The 20091-nt window shown below is 40.9% G+C and overlaps 1 long non-coding RNA gene across 3 annotated transcripts; it reads right to left on the bottom strand.

The window, feature by feature from the left end:
* Window positions 1-9545: 9545 nt before the first annotated feature.
* On the bottom strand, window positions 9546-17747 carry LOC129626238 (uncharacterized). Of its 3 annotated transcripts, XR_008701853.1 has the most exons (4): window positions 17593-17747; window positions 15889-15966; window positions 15356-15499; window positions 9546-10327 (listed from the first exon to the last, which is right to left on the bottom strand). It is a non-coding gene; the product is annotated as an uncharacterized LOC129626238 (long non-coding RNA). The 3 variants fall into 3 exon arrangements; XR_008701854.1 differs by lacking the exon at window positions 15356-15499; XR_008701852.1 differs by lacking the exon at window positions 9546-10327 and having other exon boundaries at window positions 15109-15499.
* Window positions 17748-20091: the final 2344 nt, after the last annotated feature.

Genomic DNA, 20091 nt, shown 5'->3' with positions numbered 1-20091 from the left:
CTATTTTTATGAACTCCCTTCCATACAAAAATTCAGTTTGTTTTTCTCTGTTCGGTCTGTCTCAGGTCAACTTAATGATTAGAACAGCAGTGATTCTCAGGCTTGAGCATACCTAACACTAACAGCAACCAGTCGATCCTAAGGGAAATCAACTCTAAAGATTCATTGGAAGGACTGATGTTGAAGCTGAAGCTCCATTACTTAGACCACCTGATGTGAAGAACCGACTTGCTTGAACCTGATGCTGGGAAAGATTGAGGGCAGGAGAAGAAGGGGACGACAGAGGTTGGATGGCATCACCAACTTGATAGACATGAGTTTGAACAAGCTCCAGGAGATGGTGAAGGACAGGGAACTCTAGTGTGCTGCAATCCATGGGGTTGCAAAGAGTTGGACACAACTGAGTGATTGAATAATCACAACAAAACACTAACAGCTTGTAAAAAAAAAAATGCAGACTCCTGAATCCCACCCCTAGATAGATTGATTAAATAAGTCTGGGGATATAACCTGGAACTCTCTACTTTAGTAAGCTCACCAAATGCAATCGCCAAGTCGTTTCCAACTGTTTGTAACCCCATGGACTGTAGCTCACCAGGCTCCTCCATCCATGGAATTTTTTAGGCAAGAATACTGGAGCTGGTTGCCACTTCCTTACTCCAAGGAATCTTGCCAACCCAGGTATCAGACTTGCGACTCCTGTGTCTCCTGCACTGGCAGGCAGATTCTTGACCACTGCTCCACCTGGGAAGCCCCAAAACCAACTTTAGAAATCCTAGCGTCCCTAAATGAGAAAGCATACTTAGTATGAAATACACAAAGTAAAAACTGCAAGAACATTGCTGACACGTTCCCAAAGCCAATGCTCACAATTATAAGTGTTTGTACAGGACTTTCAATCTCATGTTCAAACTTCATGTTCCCCAAATAGGGGCAACCTCTTAGGAAAAAAAAAACCAAATTACAGGAGAAAGAGAAAATCTGTCATTGCTGCTGGTGCCTCTCTGGGAAAATGAAGACTATAGGAAAAGCTTTCAAATAAGGTAACTTTGTATCTCAGAGCTCTGAGATTTTTGTGGTCCTAATAGAAATGTTTCCTGTGGTTGGAGGTCTGTACAAAAGCCCTCTGGGTTCAGAGGCACCCAAATTACGTTCTTTAAGGGTCTTTTGTTGTTTTTAAAAAATATTGTTTAAATACCACATTTTTTTTTCTTGAGAAAAAAAGATATCAACTGAGCTGGGAATGTTGGCTATCCTAATTACTATTCCACCTTTACTCATAGCCTGTTTTTTTTTTGTTGTTGTTGTTTTTTGAGGATGAGATGGTTAGGTAGCATCACCAACTCAGTGGGCATGAATTAGAGCAAACTCTGGGAGATAGTGAAGGACAGGAAAGCCTGGTGTGCTGCAGTCAATGGGGTTGCAAAGAGTTGGACATGACTTAGGGACTCAATAACAATGGATTATTCAATCTCTCTATGCTTCAGTTTCCTCACACATTAAATAAGGATGATAACAGCTTATTTTATTGAGTCTAAGATGGACATTTTCCCCATAATTTAGTATGTCTGAAATCAGAGTGCATTTCATCATTGATAATTTTCTTTTTTAAAGCATTGTGTCCTAAATTAACTAGCGTATTTTTCTTAAGGGTGTATAAAATAATGGAATGTTCTATAATGATGTTGTCTGTTGTTGTTGTTGGATGAAATATGATAATAATATGGATATCCTAAGCATTTTTGAGGGTTAACTGAGTTAAGAAACAAAATGCTTAGAACTTGCTGATAATTAATCACTTAATAGATATAATCTATTAGTATTCTTACCCGTGGGTAGATTATAAATTAACTAGTCCCTCCTTGGTGGCCCTTTAGCTCATCTCCAATATTTCTATCATTATGAAGTGAAGAGAAGGGAAGTGAAAGTCGCTCAGTCGTGTCCGACTCTTTGTGACTCCATGGACTACCCATCCATGGAATTCTCCATGCCAGAATACTGGAGTGGGTAGCCTTCCCCTTCTCCAGGGGATCTTCCCAACCCAGGTATCAAACCCAGGTCTCCCACATTGCAGGCGGATTCTTTATCTTCTGAGCCACAAAGGAAGCCCAAGAATACTGGAATGGGAAGCCTATCCCTTCTCCAGCGAATCTTCCCAACCCAGGAATCGAACTGGGGTCTCCTGCATTGCAGGCAGATTCTTTTTACCAACTGAGGTATGAGGGAAGCCCTTCTACTGTTATCAGTTCAGTTCAGTTCAGTCGCTTAGTCGTGTCCGACTCTTTGTGACCCCATGGACTGCAACACGCAAGGCCTTCATGTGCATCACCAACTCCCGGAGCTTATTCAAACTCATGTCCATTGAGTCAGTGATGCCATCCAACCATCTCATCTGTCGTCCCCTTCTCCTCCTGCCTTCAATCTTTCCCAGCATCAGGGTCTTTTCAAGTGAGTCAGCTCTTTGCATCAGGTGGCCACAGTATTGGAGTTTCAGCTTCAATATCAGTCCTTCCAATAAACACCCATGACCAGTCTCCTTTAGGATGGACTGGTTAGATATCCTTGCAGTCCAAGGCACTCTCTAGATTCTTCTCCAACACCACAGTTCAAAAGCATCAATTCTTTGGAGCTCAGCTTTCTTTATAGTCCAACTCTCACATCCATACATGACTACTGGAAAAACCATAGCCTTGACTAGACGGACCTTTGTTGGCAAAGTAATGTCTCTGCTTTTCAATATGCTATCTAGGTTGGTCATAACTTTTCTTCCAAGGATTAAGCGTCTTTTTATTTCATGGCTGCAATCACCATCTGTAGTGATTTTGGAGCCCCCCAAAATAAATCTGCCACTCTTTCCAATGTTTCTCCATCTATTTGCCATGAAGTGATGGGACCAGATGCCATGATCTTTGTTTTCTGAATGTTGAGCTTTAAGCCAACTTTTTCACTCTCCACTTTCACTTTCATCAACAGGCTCTTTAGTTCTTCTTCACTTTCTGCCATAAGGGTGGTGTCATCTGCATATCTGAGGTTATTGATATTTCTCCCAGCAATATTGATTCCAGCTTGTGCTTCTTCCAGCCCAGCATTTCTCATGAGGCACTCTGCATAGAAGTTAAATAAGCAGGGTGACAATATACAGCCTTGACGTACTCCTTTCCCTATTTGGAACCAGTCTATTGTTCCATGTCCAGTTCTAACTGTTGCTTCCTGACCTGCATACAGATTTCTCAGGAGGCAGGTCAGGTTGTGACATTCCCATCTCTTTCAGATTTTTCCACAGTTTATTGTGATCCGCACAGTCAAAGGCTTTGGCATAGTCAATAAAGCAGAAATAGATGTTTTTCTGGAACTCTCTTGCTTTTTCCATGATCCAGCAGATGTTGGCAATTTGATCTCTGGTTCCTCTGCCTTTTCTAAAACCAGCTTGAACATCTGGAAGTTCATGGTTCACGTATTGCTGAAGCCTGGCTTGGAGAATTTTGAGCATTACTTTGCTAGCGAGTGAGATGAGTGCAATTGTGCAGAGTTTGAGCATGCTTTGGCATTGCCTTTCTTTGGGATTGGAATGAAAATTGACATTTTCCAGTCCTGTGGCCACTGCTGAGTTTTCCAAATTTGCTGGCATATTGAGTGCAGCACTTTCACAGCATCATCTTTCAGGATTTGGAATAGCTCAACTGGAATTCTATCACCTCCACTAGCTTTGTTCGTAGTGATGCTTTCTAAGGCCCACTTGACTTCACATTCCAGGATGTCTGGCTCTAGGTGAGTGATCACACCATCGTGATTATCTGGGTCGTGAAGATCTTTTTTGTACAGTTCTTCTGTGTATTCTTGCCACCTCTTCTTAATATCTTCTGCTTCTGTTAGGTCCATACCATTTCTGTCCTTTATTGAGCCCATCTTTGCATGAAATGTTCCTTTGGTATCTCTAATTTTCTTGAAGAGATCTCTAGTCTTTCCCATTCTATTGTTTTCCTCTATTTCTTTGCACTGACCACTGAGAAAGGCTTTCTTATCTCTCCTTGCTATTCTTTGGAACTCTGCATTCAGATGCTTATATTTTTCCTTTTCTCCTTTGCTTTTTGCTTCTCTTCTTTTCACAGCTATTTGTAAGGCTTCCTCAGACAGCCATTTTGCATTTTTGCATTTCTTTTTCTTGGGTATGGTCTTGATCCCTGTCTCCTGTACAATGTCATGAACCTCTGTCCATAGTTCATCAGGCACTCTGTCCATCAGATCTAACCCCTTAAATCTATTTCTCATTTCCACTGATTTAAATCTAAATCTCACTTCAATTTAAGTCATACCTGAATGGTCTAGTGGTTTTCCCTACTTTCTTCAATTTCAGTCTGAATTTGGCAATAAGGAGTTCATGATCTGAGCCACAGTCAACTCCCGGTATTGTTATAGAGCTTCTCCATCTTTGGCTGCAAAGAATATAATCAATCTGTTTTGGGTGTTGACCATCTGGTGATGTCCATGTGTAGAGTCTTCTCTTGTGTTTTTGGAAGAGGATATTTGCTATGACTAGTGCATTTTCTTGGCAAAACTCTATTAGCCTTTGCCTTGCTTCATTTTGTACTCTAAGGCCAAATTTGCCTGTTACTCCAGGTGTTTCTTGACTTCCTACTTTTGCATTCCAGTCCTCTATAATGGACATCTTTTTGGGGTATTAATTCTAGAAGGTCTTGTAGGTCTTCATAGAACCTTTCAACTTCAGCTTCTTCAGCATTACTGGTTGGGGCATAGACTTGGATTACCATGATATTGAATGGTGTGCCTTGGAAACTAACAGAGATCATTCTGTCGTTTTTGAGATTGCATCCAAGTACTGCATTTCGGACTCGTTTGTTGACTATGATGGCTACTCCATTTCTTCTAAGTGATTCTTGCCCACAGTAGTAGATATAATGGTTATCTGAGTTAAATTCACCCATTCCAGTCCATTTTAGTTCGCTGATTCCTAAAATGTTGATGCTCATTCTTGCCATCTCCTGTTTGATCACTTCCAGTTTGCCTTGACTTTTGGACCTAACATTCCATGTTCCTATGCAATATTGCTCTTTACAGCATCAGACTTTACTTCAATCACCAGTCACATCCACAACTGGGAGTTTTTTTTGCTTTGGCTCCATCTCTTATTCTTTCTGGAGTTATTTCTCCACTCTTCTCCAGTAGCATATTGGGCACCTACCGACCTGGGGAGGTCATCTTTCAGTGTCCTATCTTTTTGCCTTTTCATACTGTTCATGGGGTTCTCAAGGCAGGAATACTGAAGTGGTTTGTCTTTCCCTGCTCCAGTGCACCACATTCTGTCAGAACTCTCCATCATGACCCATCCATCTTGGGTGGCCCTACGCGGCATGGCTCATAGTTTCATTGAGTTAGACAAGGCTGCGGTTCATATGATTAGATTGGTTAGTTTTCTGTGATGGTGGTTTTCAGTCTGTCTGCCCTCTGATGGAGAAGGATAAGAGGCTTACCATTATATACGGCATCAAATATTTTTGTATGTAACCCTTTGTGTTCACCTCTAATTAGGATAGACTGCTAAAAGTGAAATTGCTAAGGTCAAAAAGCAAGAATGGTATTTAAAGGTTGGACTTGAGAAAGTCAAATCTGGATTAGGCTCGCCAAAGGATTCTTAGTCATTCTACTTAACCTTTCTGCGTCTCGGTTTTTGCATAGATCAAATGAGAATAATGATAAAATTCACAGGTGTTACAGAGAAAAACCACAGGCCCACAAAGGCAGCACATCCCAGAAGGATATCAGGCCTAGACTTAATGGCTCTCCTATTTGCAGTTTCAACCTCCACTAGAAATGTAATCTTAATCAACCAGTCTGGAATTTTCTGGTCAGTACTAATGACATCATCGGTCACATGGGCCCTTTCCACTCCCCTCCCCACCTCGAAAGGGGGAGGAGGCCAGCTGTGTGATAAACTCCCTTTCCCCTCCCACTCCATAAGTGTCTGGGCCTCAAATAATCTTTTCCTTTCTTTTTACTAACAGTTCCCTTGCCCCATCCTTCTTTCATAGAAACCGTCCATTTGGTACCACCCCTTGGAGTGCCTTTTAGATGCAAGGTGAGGTGCTGCTCTGTTTCCGAATCACTGAATAAAACCAATGAGATCTTCAGTTTTACTCGGTGGCATTTTGTTTTTTAACACAGGCATGTTGTGAGGTTTAAATAAAATGATACAAGTAGACAGCATACAGTACTGGGCCATAGTGAGTTCACAGTGAAGGTAAGCTATTTTACTGGGACATTCAAACTGGGCTTTCCTCGTAGCTCAGTCGGTAACAAATCCAATGCAAAGCAGGAATCCGCTTGCTTGCAGGAGACTGAGGTTCGAGTCCTGGATCCGGAAGATCCCCCGGAGACGGAAATGGAAACCCACGGAGAAGGCAATGGCACCCCACTCCAGTACTCTTGCCTGGAAAATCCCATGGACTGAGGAGCCTGGTAGGCTGCAGTCCATGGGGTCGCCGGGAGTCGGACACGACTGAGCAACTTCACTTTGACTTTTCACTTTCATGCATTGGAGGAGGAAATGGCAACCCACTCTAGTGTTCTTGCCTGGAGAATCCCAGGGACGGGGGAGCCTGGTGGGCTGCCATCTGTGGGGTCGCACAGAGTCGGACACAACTGAAGCGACTTAGCAGCAGCAGCAGGAGCCAGTATTCTTGCCTGGAAAATCCCATGGACAGAGGAGCCTGACGGGCTACTGTCCATGGAGCCGCAAGAGTCGGACACAAACACGACTTAGCGACTAAACTACTCACCATCACTAAGCTGACACCCTACTAAGGGGGCCCGTCGTGGACCTGTCCTCGAAGCACTGTGAAATCACCAGGGTCCAACAGTGACCCCGTGTGGCCATATTAGAAACAGCAGCTGCAGAAAGAAGGCCTGCGTTGCCAGAAACGATGAGATTCCTGTGTTCCTTTCTCGTGGTGTTCCCTGACCAGACTGTCCCCTGGCAGAAGCATGTTCCTGGGATTCTTGAACGACCTGAGACAGACAGACTCAAGTTAAGGGGTAATGGGCACTGCCGACCTGAAGAGAAAGATCTGAGCGATTATTTTAAATGTTGATAGATGATGACCTCATAGGTACACGTGAACTGTGGAAAGTTAGTCATCATTTCTACAGAAACCACAAAGAACAGTGGATCTCCTTGCACAATATAACCATGAGACAGCACTTTGGCAATTACGTGTGTCCCTTATCAGTCAGTTCAGTTCAGTCGCTCAGTCGTGTCTGACTCTTTGCGACCCCATGAATCGCAGCACACCAGGCCTCCCTGTCCATCACCTACTCCCGGAGTTCACTCAGACTCACGTCCATCAAGTCAGTGATGCCATCCAGCCATCTCATCCTCTGTCGTCCCCTTCTCCTCCTGCCCCAATCCCTCCCAGCATCACAGTTTTTTCCAATGAGTCAACTCTTTGCATGAGGTGGTCAAAGTACTGGAGTTTTAGCTTTAGCATCATTCCTTCCAAAGAAATCCCAGGGCTGATCTCCTTCAGAATGGACTGGTTAGATCTCCTTGCAGTCCAAGGGACTCTCAAGAGTCTTCTCCAACACCACAGTTCAAAAGCATCAATTCTTCGGTGCTCAGCCTTCTTCACAGTCCAACTTTCACATCCATATATGACCACTGGAAAGACCATAGCCTTGACTAGATAGACCTTTGTTGGCAAAGTAAAATCTCTGCTTTTGAATATGCTATCTAGGTTGGTCATAACTTTTCTTCCAAGGAGTAAGCGTCTTTTAATTTCATGGCTGCAGTCACCATCTGCAGTGATTTTGGAGCCCAGAAAAATAAAGTCTGACACTGTTTCCACTGTTTCCCCATCTATTTCCCATGAAGTGATGGGACCAGATGCCATGATCTTCGTTTTCTGAATGTTGAGCTTTAAGCCAACTTTTTCACTTTCCACTTTCACTTTCATCAAGAGGCTTTTTAGTTCCTCTTCACTTTCTGCCATAAGGGTGGTGTCATCTGCATATCTGAGGTTATTGATATTTCTCCTGGCAACCTTGACTCCAGCTTGTGCTTCATCCAGTCCAGCGTTTCTCATGATGTACTCTGCATATAAGTTAAATAAGCAGGGTGACAATATACAGCCTTGACTTACTCTTTTTCCTATTTGGAACCAGTCTGTTGTTCCATGTCCAGTTCTAACTGTTGCTTCCTGACCTGCATATAGGTTTCTCAAGAGGCAGATCAGGTGGTCTGGTATTCCCATCTCTTTCAGAATTTTCCACCATTTATTGTGATCCACACAGTCAAAGGCTTTGGCATAGTCAATAAAGCAGAAGTAGATGTTTTTCTGGAACTCTCTTGCTTTTTCCATGATCCAGCAGATGTTGGCAATTTGATCTCTGGTTCCTCTGCCTTTTCTAAAACCAGCTTGAACATCAGGAAGTTCATGGTTCACGTATTGCTGAAGCCTGGCTTGGAGAATTTTGAGCATTACTTTACTAGCATGTGAGATGAGTGCAATTGTCCCTTATAAACCCCGACAAATTCTGATACTGAATTTTAGTGAGTGGTTTAGTGGGGCTGTAACTACCCCCAAAGACCCTCTGATGCAGCCTGGAGTTTATATAATGAGCACATTGAATATACATAACAACTGGCTTGTCAGGTGATTGATTTTCACATTTCATCGATTGTGTTTCACATAATACCATGTCGACCTTAATTGTCTGGTGTCTACAATCTACTCAAAAGGATTAACTAAAAGAGAATATGAATTAAAAAAATTTTTTTAATTGGAGGATTAAAATTACAATATTGTGATGGCTTTTTGCCAAGCACCAACATCAATCAGCATTAGGTACACACATGTCCCCTCCCTCTTGAACCCCTCTCCCACCTCCCTGCCCTTCTTATCCCTCGCTGGCTTTTGGGTTCCCTGTATCATACAGCAAATTCCTGCCAGCTATCTATTTTAGATAGGGTAATGTATATGTGTATGTTCCAATGCTATTCTCTCATATCATCCCACCTTCTCCTTCCCCGCTGCTGTGTCCAGAATGCCTATGTCTCCTTTGCTGCCTTGCAAGTAGGATCGTCAGTAAGAGAATATGTTTTTAAAAGAAGCTTTTACTTTTTTAAGTAGACAGCATCTAGAACTACAGAACCTCAAGTAACAGTTGAAAAATGGCCATAAACCATCAAAACCATCAAAATCATATGGATGTGAAAGGTCAGTTTGAATTGGAATAAATTTAGAATATGTAATTTTAAAACTTTATAAGATTTTTTTCAATGTAGTATTTAAGAATGTATATAATAACTTCAAATACCAAGTTATATGGAAGATCTAAAATGCTTAAAGGTACATACTTCCTTTCTCCCCCTAGATACACATGGTTAAAAAAAAAAAAAGTAAAGATGTGAAAGGCAGACAATGAAAGTAAGTTGTCTCCCCCCCAACCCCCCCACAGCTCCATTAGATCCTCAATTAATCTCCTCAGAGGCAAGCTATAGATATGAGATAATTTATATTTTTAATGAACAAGTGTTTTGAATCTTTAAAATCAAATTTAGAGTTACAATGTTTAAAAATGTTTAAAAGATCAAAAGCTACACAAGGCAAAAAAAAAAGAAAAAAAAAAAAATCCGCCTTCCATACTTGTCTTCCAGCCTTTCAGTCTCATCTCCAAAATCAATCAAGGCTACCAGATTTTCTGTGTATCCTTCCAGAGGTAGTCTGCACACACACCAGCAAATGGGTGTGTTTAGTGTCCTACCCACTGGTTGCTCTACTTGCAATTTTAATAATGTATCTCTCTTTAAAACTTTTTTAAATTGAAGTATAGCTGATTTACAATGCTGTGTTAGTTTCTGATATATAGCAAAATGACTCAGTTCCAGAGATATCTTCTTTTTCATATTCTTTTCCATTAAGGTTTATTACAGGATATTGAATTAGCAATGTATCTTGAAGATTATTCCAGATCAGTAGATAAAGAGCCTCCTCTTTCATTTAGGTCATTTATTACTTCTTCCACTAAGAGCAAGTATGTCTCTACTATACATTTCTAGAATTGCTGGATCAGAGGTTATATGGATTTATATTTCTGAGAAGTATAGACAAACTATCTGAAGAACATTTCTAAAATTCAACTGGTTCAAAGAAATTCACACATAGTTGACATTTAATTTTCATTGCAAAGTCCAGTTTCATAAACAACGGAAAGGTAACTTTAGTCTCATCTCTGTCCAAATTATCTTAATTCCAAATTGGTAGAAGATTAACAAATTCTTTGTCTTCAGACATATAAAATTATAGTGAAATTTCTGTAATGGAGCAAATGGAAAAGAGTGACAATTAAACCAAATGGAAATGAAAAGTAATATGCCAGTTTACAAGTAGATGCCCTGTGTTAGCACAAGTGTTTTAAAATTTTGGTTCATAATTCGATGAATTGTGAACCTATTATGTTCTTAGTGCTAGAGGAACAATGGTGATTGAGTCACAATTCTTATAACAGCAAGCTGCTCACAGTCTTGAGAGAGAGAGAGTGTTCGTGTACCGTGCTTGTCTATTCCTGTGGCCCACCCCTTCCTCACAACACACCATGTCTTTTGGGGAACATCTGCTTCATGCTTGCTTTCCCTTCCAGCATTTACTGCTGGATGCTACTTAACCTATCAACTAGTCTGATCGCCTCAGCAGAAGCTAGACTCCCTGAGAGCAGAAACACAGTTTACTCTTGATATAAACATCATAGCACCATGCAGTACTGGCTCAGAATTTTAAGGGAATATGTCTTAACTGAATTCTAAGTCTTGGAGTTGTGACGCGAGAGAAGATCCCTTGATGCCACCCAACCATCTCATCCTCTATCGCCCCCTCCTCCTGCCTTCAGTCTTTCTCATCATCAGGGTCTTTTCCAGTGACTCGTCTCTTCACATAAGGTGGCCAAAGTACTGGAGTTTCAGCTTCAGCATCAGTCCTTCCAATTCAGGGTTGATTTCCTTTAGGATTGCAGTTCAAGGGACTCTCAAGGGTCTTCTCCAGCACCACAGTTCGAAAGCATCAATTCTTTGGCACTCAGCCTTCTTTATGGTCCAACTCTCACATCCACACATGATTACTAGAAAGACCATAACTTTGACTGGATGGACCTTTGTATGCAAGGTGATGTCTCTGCTTTTTAATATGCTAAGTTGCTTTTCTTTCAAGCAAGCATCTTTTAATGTGATGGCTGCAGTCACTGTCTGCAGTGATTTGGGAGCCCAAGAAAATAAAGTCTGTCAAGATGGAAATGACAAAAGAATTTGAGTTTCTCTTCTGAGGATACACATAGCAGGTTTCTGGAAGAGGCAGGACCAGAATCCAGCTTCCTGACTCATCAGGCTAGTACTTTTCTCACACCTCCTGATGCTTTTGCCTGATCTCAGGTTACTAGCCAGGGTCTGCCCTCATACAAAGTGCTAGGCAGAGCTTAGAGAAACAGCTATGAGGTTGGCTCTTTGGTCTTAAACAAAGAATGAAAAGATGAGTGGAATTAGTATAAGTTAGTATAAATTTAGTATAAATTCACTGGAGAAGGGAATGGCAAACCACTTCAGTATTCTTGCCTTGAGAACCCCATGAACAGTATGAAAAGCAAAATGATAGGATACTGAAAGAGGAACTCCCCAGCTCGCTAGGTACCCAATGTGCTACTGGAGAAGAGTGGAGAAATAACTCCAGAAAGAATGAAGGGATGGAGCCAAAGCAAAAACAATATCCAGTTATGGATGTGACTGGTGATAGAAGCAAGGGCCAATTCTGGAAAGAGCAATATTGCATAGTAACCTGGAATGTTAGGTCCATGAATCAAGGCAAATTGGAAGTGGTCAAACAGGAGATGGCAAGAGTGAACGTCGACACTCTAGGAATCAGCGAACTAAAATGGACTGGAATGGGTGAATTTAACTCAGATGACCATTATATCTACTACTGCAGGCAGGAATCCCTCAGAAGAAATGGAGTAGCCATCATGGTCAACAAAAGAGTCCGAAATGGAGTACTTGGATGCAATTTCAAAAACGACAGAATGATCTCTGTTCATTTCCAAGGCAAACCATTCAATATCACAGTAATCCAAGTCTATGCCCCAACCAGTAATGCTGAAGAAGCTGAAGTTGAAAGGTTCTATGAAGACCTACAAGACCTTTTAGAAGTAACACCCCAAAAAGATGTCCATTATAGGGGACTGGAATGCAAAAGTAGGAAGTCAAGAAACACCTGGAGTAACAGGCAAATTTGGCCTTGGAATATGGAATGAAGCAAGGCAAAGGCTAATAGAGTTTTGCCAAGAAAATGCACTGGTCATAGCAAACATCCTCTTCCAACAACACAAGAGAAGACTCTACACATGGACATCACCAGATGGTCAACACTGAAATCAGATTGATTATATTCTTTGCAGCCAAAGATGGAGAAGCTCTATACAGTCAACAAAAACAAGACCAGGAGCTGATTGTGGCTCAGATCATGAACTCCTTATTGCCAAATTCAGACTAAAATTGAAGAAAGTAGGGAAAACCACTAGACCACTCAGGTATGACCTAAATAAAATCCCTTATGATTATACAGTGGAAGTGAGAAATAGATTTAAGGGACTAGATCTGATAGACAGAGTGCCTGATGAACTATGGAATGAGGTTCGTGACATTGTACAGGAGACAGGGAGCAAGACCATCCCCATGGAAAAGAAATGCAAAAAAGCAAAATGGCTGTCTGAGGAGGCCTTACAAATAGCTGTGAAAAGAAGAGAAGCAAAAAGCAAATGAGAAAAGGAAAGATATAAGCATCTGAATGCAGAGTTCCAAAGAATAGCAAGGAGAGATAAGAAAGCCTTCCTCAGCGATCAATGCAAAGAAATAGAGGAAACAACAGAATGGGAAAGACTAGAGATCTCTTCAAGAAAATTAGAGATACCAAGGGAACATTTCATGCAAAGATGGGCTCGATAAAGGACAGAAATGGTATGGACCTAACAGAAGCAGAGGATATTAAGAAGAGGTGGCAAGAATACACAGAAGAACTGTACAAAAAAGATCTTCACGACCCAGATAACCACGATGGTATGATCACTCACCTAGAGCCAGACATCCTGGAATGTGAAGTCAAGTGGGCCTTAGAAAGCATCACTACGAACAAAGCTAGTGGAGGTGATGGAATTCCAGTTGAGCTATTTCAAATCCTGAAAGATGATGCTGTGAAAGTGCTGCACTCAATATGCCAGCAAGTTTGGAAAACTCAGCAGTGGCCACAGGACTGGAAAAGGTCAGTTTTCATTCCAATCCCAAAGAAAGGCAATGCCAAAGAATGCTCAAACTATTGCACAATTGCACTCATCTCACACGCTAGGGAAGTAATGCTCAAAATTCTCCAAGCCAGGCTTCAGCAATACGTGAACCATGAACTTCCTGATGTTCAAGCTGGTTTTAGAAAAGGCAGAGGAACCAGAGATCAAATTGCCAACATCTGCTGGATCATGGAAAAAGCAAGAGAGTTCCAGAAAAACATCTATTTCTGCTTTATTGACTATGCCAAAGCCTTTGACTGTGTGGATCACAATAAACTGTGGAAAATTCTGAAAGAGATGGGAATACCAAATCACCTGACCTGCCTCTTGAGAAACCTATATGCAGGTCAGGAAGCAACAGTTAGAACTGGACGTGGAACAACAGACTGGTTCCAAATAGGAAAAGGAGTACGTCAAGGCTGTATATTGTCACCCTGCTTATTTAACTTAAATGCAGAGTACCTCATGAGAAACGCTAGGCTGGAAGAAGCACAAGCTGGAATCAAGATTACCGGGAGAAATATAACCTCAGATATGCAAATGACACCACCCTTATGGCAGAAAGTGAAGAGGAACTAAAAAGCCTCTTGATGAAAGTGAAAGTGGAGAGTGAAAAAGTTGGCTTAAAGCTCAACATTCAGAAAACAAAGATCATGGCATCTGGTCCCATCACTTCATGGGAAATAGATGGGGAAACAGTGGAAACAGTGTCAGACTTTATTTTTCTGGGCTCCAAAATCACTGCAGATGGTGACTGCAGCCATGAAATTAAAAGATGCTTGTTCCTTGGAAGAAAAGTTATGACCAACCTAGATAGCATATTGAAAATCAGAGCATTACTTTGCCAATTAAGGTCTGTCTAGTCAAGGCTATGGTTTTTCCAATGGTCATGTATGGATGTGAAAGTTGGACTGTGAAGAAAGCTGAGCGCCGAAGAATTGATGCTTTTGAACTGTGGTGTTGGAGAAGACTCTTGAGAGTCCCTTAGACTGCAAGGAGATCCAACCAGTCCATTCTGAAGGAGATCAGCCCTGGGATTTCTTTGGAAGGAATAATGCTAAAGCTGAAACTGCCGTACTTTGGCCACCTCATGCAAGGAGCTGACTCATTGGAAAAGACTCTGATGCTGGGAGGGATTGGGGGCAGGAGGAGAAGGGGACGACAGAGGATGAGATGGCTGGATGGCATCACTGACTCGATGGACGTGAGTCTGAGTGAACACCGGGAGTAGGTGATGGACAGGGAGGCCTGGCGTGCTGTGATTCATGGGGTCACAAAGAGTTGGACATGACTGAGCGACTGAACTGAACTGAACTGAACTGAGTATAAATTTCTGTTTGCTGATAGAGAAGTAAATCTTCCTACCTGGGCTAGTCTGAAGCAAGTGAAAGGGGATTATGAGCTTTCCTTGCTGCTGAGAGGTGAAAAGCTGGGTGAAGTGGACCATTTTGTAGACTCAGCATTTCTCCACCAGGGTCTCTCCTGATCCGATGCTGTGATGCCAAGAAGGCAGTGAAAGCTTGCAGTTGCACCTTTGATGGAACACTGAAGCATTTGTTAAAGGACAGCTTCAGTCTCCAGTGTCATCCCTGGGCCTCATAGATGGGAGGGCAGGAATCTTTGGCAATTGGGGATGAGAATCATGGATTGCTGATTTTACTCAAACATGATTTGAGAGGGAAAGTAAACTACAACCTCTCTCAGTATCCTTGGGGCATTGGTTCCAGGATCCCTGCAGATTCAAAAATCCACAGATGCTCAAGTCTGTTATATAAAATGGCATAGTATTTGCATATAACATACACAAATCCTCCCATATGTAGGGGATTGGGGTGCTGACTCCCATGCAGTAGGAAATCCACAGATAACTTTGAACTCCTCCAAAACTTTACTACTAAAGCATACTGTTGACCAGAAGCTTTACCAATAGCATAGACAGTCAATTAACACATATTTTGTATGTTTTATATATTATACTGTATGTTGTTGTTCAGTCACTAAATCGTGTCTGACTTTTTGCAACCTTGTAGATTGTAGCATGCCAGGCTTCCCTGGTCTCCATTGTCTCCTAGAGGTTGCTCAAGTTCATGTCCATTGAGTTGGCGATGCTATTTAACCATCTCATCCTCTTCCACCCTTATAGAGTGTATTCTTACAATAAAACAAGCTAGAGAAAAGAAAATGTTATTAAGGAAATCATAAGGAAAATACAGGTACTGTGTTATATTTATCCATACATCATCTGTTTATGAGTCATTGTGTCAGTACCTATGTCAATATTGTCATAGATGGTACAAAACACGGTAGATGTCATACATATTACTAACACTAGCCATCACAAATGAAAAGATAATGTGAAAAGGAAATTTGTTTATTTATAGTTATAACAAATAATGCATTGATAACTTTATGGTTGCCTCATGTCATGGATAAGATTGTTCCACAATTCATGTACACAAATGAATGAATCATTATAAAATTTTATGGCATTGAGTGTTAGTCATATTCATAATACTGTATTGGAAGCATTGCTACATTTTTTAAAAAACCACTTACCTATGATGATAGCTGATACACAGCTTCTCTGATTATGAGAGGGATACTATACAGTAATGAAATTCTTTGAAAGCAAAGCTGTAAAACAACAAGGAAAGTAACCCATTATTAATTTTATAGTAAATATCACTCACCTTATGCCTACGTAAGGATACACTGTGAATGAGTGCTCAGTTACTCAGTCGTGTCCTACTCTTTGCAACCCCATGGACTGTACCCCGCCAGGCTCTCCTATCCATGAAATTTTACAGGCAAGAATACTAGAGTGGGTTGCCATTCCTTCTTCAGGGAGTCTTCCTGACCCAGAGATCAAACATGCATCTTTAGCTTCTGCTTCATTGACAGGCAGATACTTTATCGCTGAGCCACCTGGGAAACCAATACACTAATATCTGAATATATTTTATGCATTCATAGCATAACCTTTTTTGTTATATATATTTCCAGGCCAGGCTATAGATTTCATCTGTAAGTTTTTTGAAATTGTCACAAATCTCCAGAATATGTTCCAATATAGTTATTGAAAAAAATTTACATGTAGGTAGATTCATGCAGTTTAAACCCATGTTGTTCAAGTCAACTGTGCTTTAAATCATCTGTAGATTTCTTATAATACCTAATACAAAGCAAATGTTATATAGTTGTCTTCGTGGGGAAAATTCAAGTTTGGTTTTTTAGAATTTTCAGGAATTTTATTTTTCAAATGTTTTCCTTCTGAGGTTGGCTGAATCTGCAGATGTGGAACCCATGGACATAGAAGGCTGACTGTAATTTAGCACACAACTTAGCAGCAGCAGCAGCAGTGAGGAAAATAGTTATTTTTCTACAGCAGCAAAAATATAAATATTGTAGAGAATGGACATTTTCATGATTTTATAGATAAAAAACATAATTTCTCAGCAATTGTAAGACTGTGATAGCTCATGCCTTTCAAAATCCCAGTGGTTGTAAGTTTGCTTTTCTCTGCTAGTAAAGCTTCCTTTTGCACTTCTGCTTGCTGAGCTGTTCTTAGTTGACATACTCAGCTTTGAACATGAAAATCCTTCTTGATGACTTGAACAGGAAACCACGAACTGAAAGGCCATTAGTAAGGTAGCCAGATAATTTATCCTCTGAATTGGAATACTTGTTAGAGTAAGAGTGTGGAGTTAATAATTACATGAGCACCACTGAATATATGCCCTCTAGAGGCTTAAATCACACACTTTCACATTTTATCAAAGACAAGCTTAACATGTAAAAAGCATTGTGTGGCATATGAAATGTAGACACGATTTAAGAATTTCCATATTCGTTTTCTATTGGCTTTCCATCTGTAAAGGATTCCTTTTTCTTTTTAGTGATAAAAATAATACCTGTTTGTTTAAAAAAAAATACTAAATGCTGGGACTTCCTTGGTAGTCCAGTGGTTAAGAATCCACTTTGCAATGCAGGGGATGCAGGTTCAATCCCTGGTCAGGGAACTAGGATCCCACACATCTCAAAGCAACTAAGAGTAGGTACTCTATTAACAGAAGAGTCTCATGATGCAACGGAGATCCCACACGGCGCAACTAAGACCCGAGGCAACCAAACTCATGAATTAATTTTAAAAATGCTAAATGCTAAAAGTCTCTCATTTCTATGCCCCTCAGCGCCTAATTTCCCTCCTCATCAGATAGCACCATTTAGGTGGCTTAAAATAAAAGAAATGTATTGTCTCACCATTCTGAAGGACAGAAATCCAAAGTCAAGGTGTTAGCAAGTTTGTGTTCCCTCTGAAGCCTGTAGGAGAATTTTGTGGCTTGCCAACCATCTTTTGGCTACATCTCTCCAGTCTCCACCTTGTCATCACTTGTCATTCTTCTGTGTGTCTGGCTTCACCTGGCTGCCTTCTTATAAGGACACCAGTTATAGCCCCTGCCCCTGCTTCACTATGACCTTATCTTAACTGATTACATCTATAATAACCCTATCTCTAAATAAGGTCACATTCTGAGTTCCTGGGGGTTAGGATAACTTTAGATGGGATGGGCGCGATTCAATCCACAATAGAAGGTAAACTCTGTAATTTAATAAATTAAGGCTGCCATCTATAACAAATATTCATAATACCTCAAAGTTTGGCTCTTTTTACCCATGTTTGAGAGAATCTATGGGAGCAACATTTTTTAACTGACATATAATTGAGTTATAATGTTGTGTTAATTTCTGCTGGTTTTCAATTTCAGCAAAAATGATTCAGTTATATATATATATATATATATATATATATTCTTTTTTCATACTCTTTTCCACTATAATAACCACAGGAGTTGAATATGGTTCCCTGTACCATACAATGGGACCTTTTTGCTTATCCATTCTATATATAATAGTTTGCATCTGTCAGTCCCAACCTCCCATTCCTTCCCTCCCCCATCTACCTATTCTTTAGCAATGTGTGGGTAAATTATTGATAGACATAGAGAAGCCTGAATGAACTGACCTCAGCTAACCAGAATCACCAACTTATTGACCAAAATGTATATATATGCACTGGACTTTCCAAAAGAGCAGTCATTAACAAGAAAATACTCAATGACATGAATGTAACTTTGTATTAAATATTGAGTAGATACAAAGTAACATTTATAAACATGTGTATGGTAAGAAGAATTCTAATCCAATGAACAATTGTAGCCCCACCACACAGTTTAAAAAATAAAACACTATCCTTCAAGAATTCTACATTTAATTTTTTAATGGCTAAATTAATGTGTGGACATACTTAGTCTAAAAACTTTTTATAATTAGAATTCTATTGAACAAAAATAGAATGGAATAAATAAATAAAACAGATAATAAGGAGTATTGACAAGAATGTAGAGAAACTGGAACACTCATAAACTAGTCGTGAGAATGAATATGATTCAGCAGCTATGGAAAATAGCCTGCAGTTCCTCAAAAAGTTAAACATATGACCCACCAATTCCACTCCTAGGTATGTATCCAAGAGAAGTGAAAACATATGCTCATACAAAAACTTGTACATGAAAATTCATAGCAGCATTATTTATAGTAACAAAAAGGTGGAGACAACCCAAAGGCCCATGAAGTGATGACTGGATACCCACTTGTGGCATAGTCACACAATGGAATATTATTCTACCACAGAAAGAAATAAGGTGCAGATAGATGCTACAACATGGGTCAACCTTGAAATGATCATATCCGGTGAAAGAAGCTAGTGACCAAAAAAAAAAAAAAAAAAAAAACCAACCCTCATATGATTCCATGTATATGAAATGTCCAGAAAGGCAGTTCCATAGACACACGGAGTAGATAAGTGGTTATTTAGTGCTGGGGGGAGTGTGGTGGTTAGGGGTGGTAGCTGACAGGGGCACAAGGTTTCTTTTGGAGGTAATGAAAGTGTTTCTAAAAATAACGGTGATTGGTGTCCATTTTCGTGAATATACTAAAAATCACTGAATGATGCACCTAAAGGGGTGTAGCAATGGCACCCCACTCCAGTACTCTTGCCTGGAAAATCCCATGGGCGGAGGAGCCTGGTAGGCTGCAGTCCATGGGATCGCTGAGGGTCAGACACGACTGAACGACTTCACTTTCACTTTTCACTTTCCTGCATTGGAGAAGGAAATGGCAACCCACTCCAGTGTTCTTGCCTGGAGAATCCCAGGGACGGGGGAGCCTGGTGGGCTGCCGTCTATGGGTCGCACAGAGTCGGATACGACTGAAGTGACTTAGCAGCAGCAGCAAAGGGGTGTATTTTGTAGTATATGAATTAAATCGCAATGAAAATTTTACCAAAAAATGACAGGGAGGGAGCGAGAGAGGGAGGGAGGAAGGGAAACCCTACTGTGAGACCTAGGTTTACTTCTATTTCTATTCCAGTCTGGCTGTAGAACTTTAGGAATGTTACTTACCTTCTCTAAGCCTTAACTTCCCCATAAATAAATGGGCATAGTAAGAGTTCTTACGTCACAGGGCTGTTGTAAGAATTTAAAAAGTCAACACACGTCAAGGGCTTGAAGTGAAGTCGCTCAGTCGTGTCCGACTCTTTGCGACACCATGGACTGTAGCCTACCAGGCTCCTCCCTCCATGGGATTCTCCAGGCAAGAGTACTAGAGTGGGTTGCCATTCCCTTCTCCAGGGGAATCTTCCCGACCCAGGGATCGAACCCGGGTCTCCCTCATTCCAGGCAAATGGTTTAACCTCTGAGC

The sequence above is a fragment of the Bubalus kerabau genome, chromosome 13 (genome assembly GCF_029407905.1).
Source record: "Bubalus kerabau isolate K-KA32 ecotype Philippines breed swamp buffalo chromosome 13, PCC_UOA_SB_1v2, whole genome shotgun sequence".
Classification (NCBI taxonomy): domain Eukaryota; kingdom Metazoa; phylum Chordata; class Mammalia; order Artiodactyla; family Bovidae; genus Bubalus; species Bubalus kerabau.
This window is presented reverse-complemented; position numbering and strand designations above follow the sequence as displayed.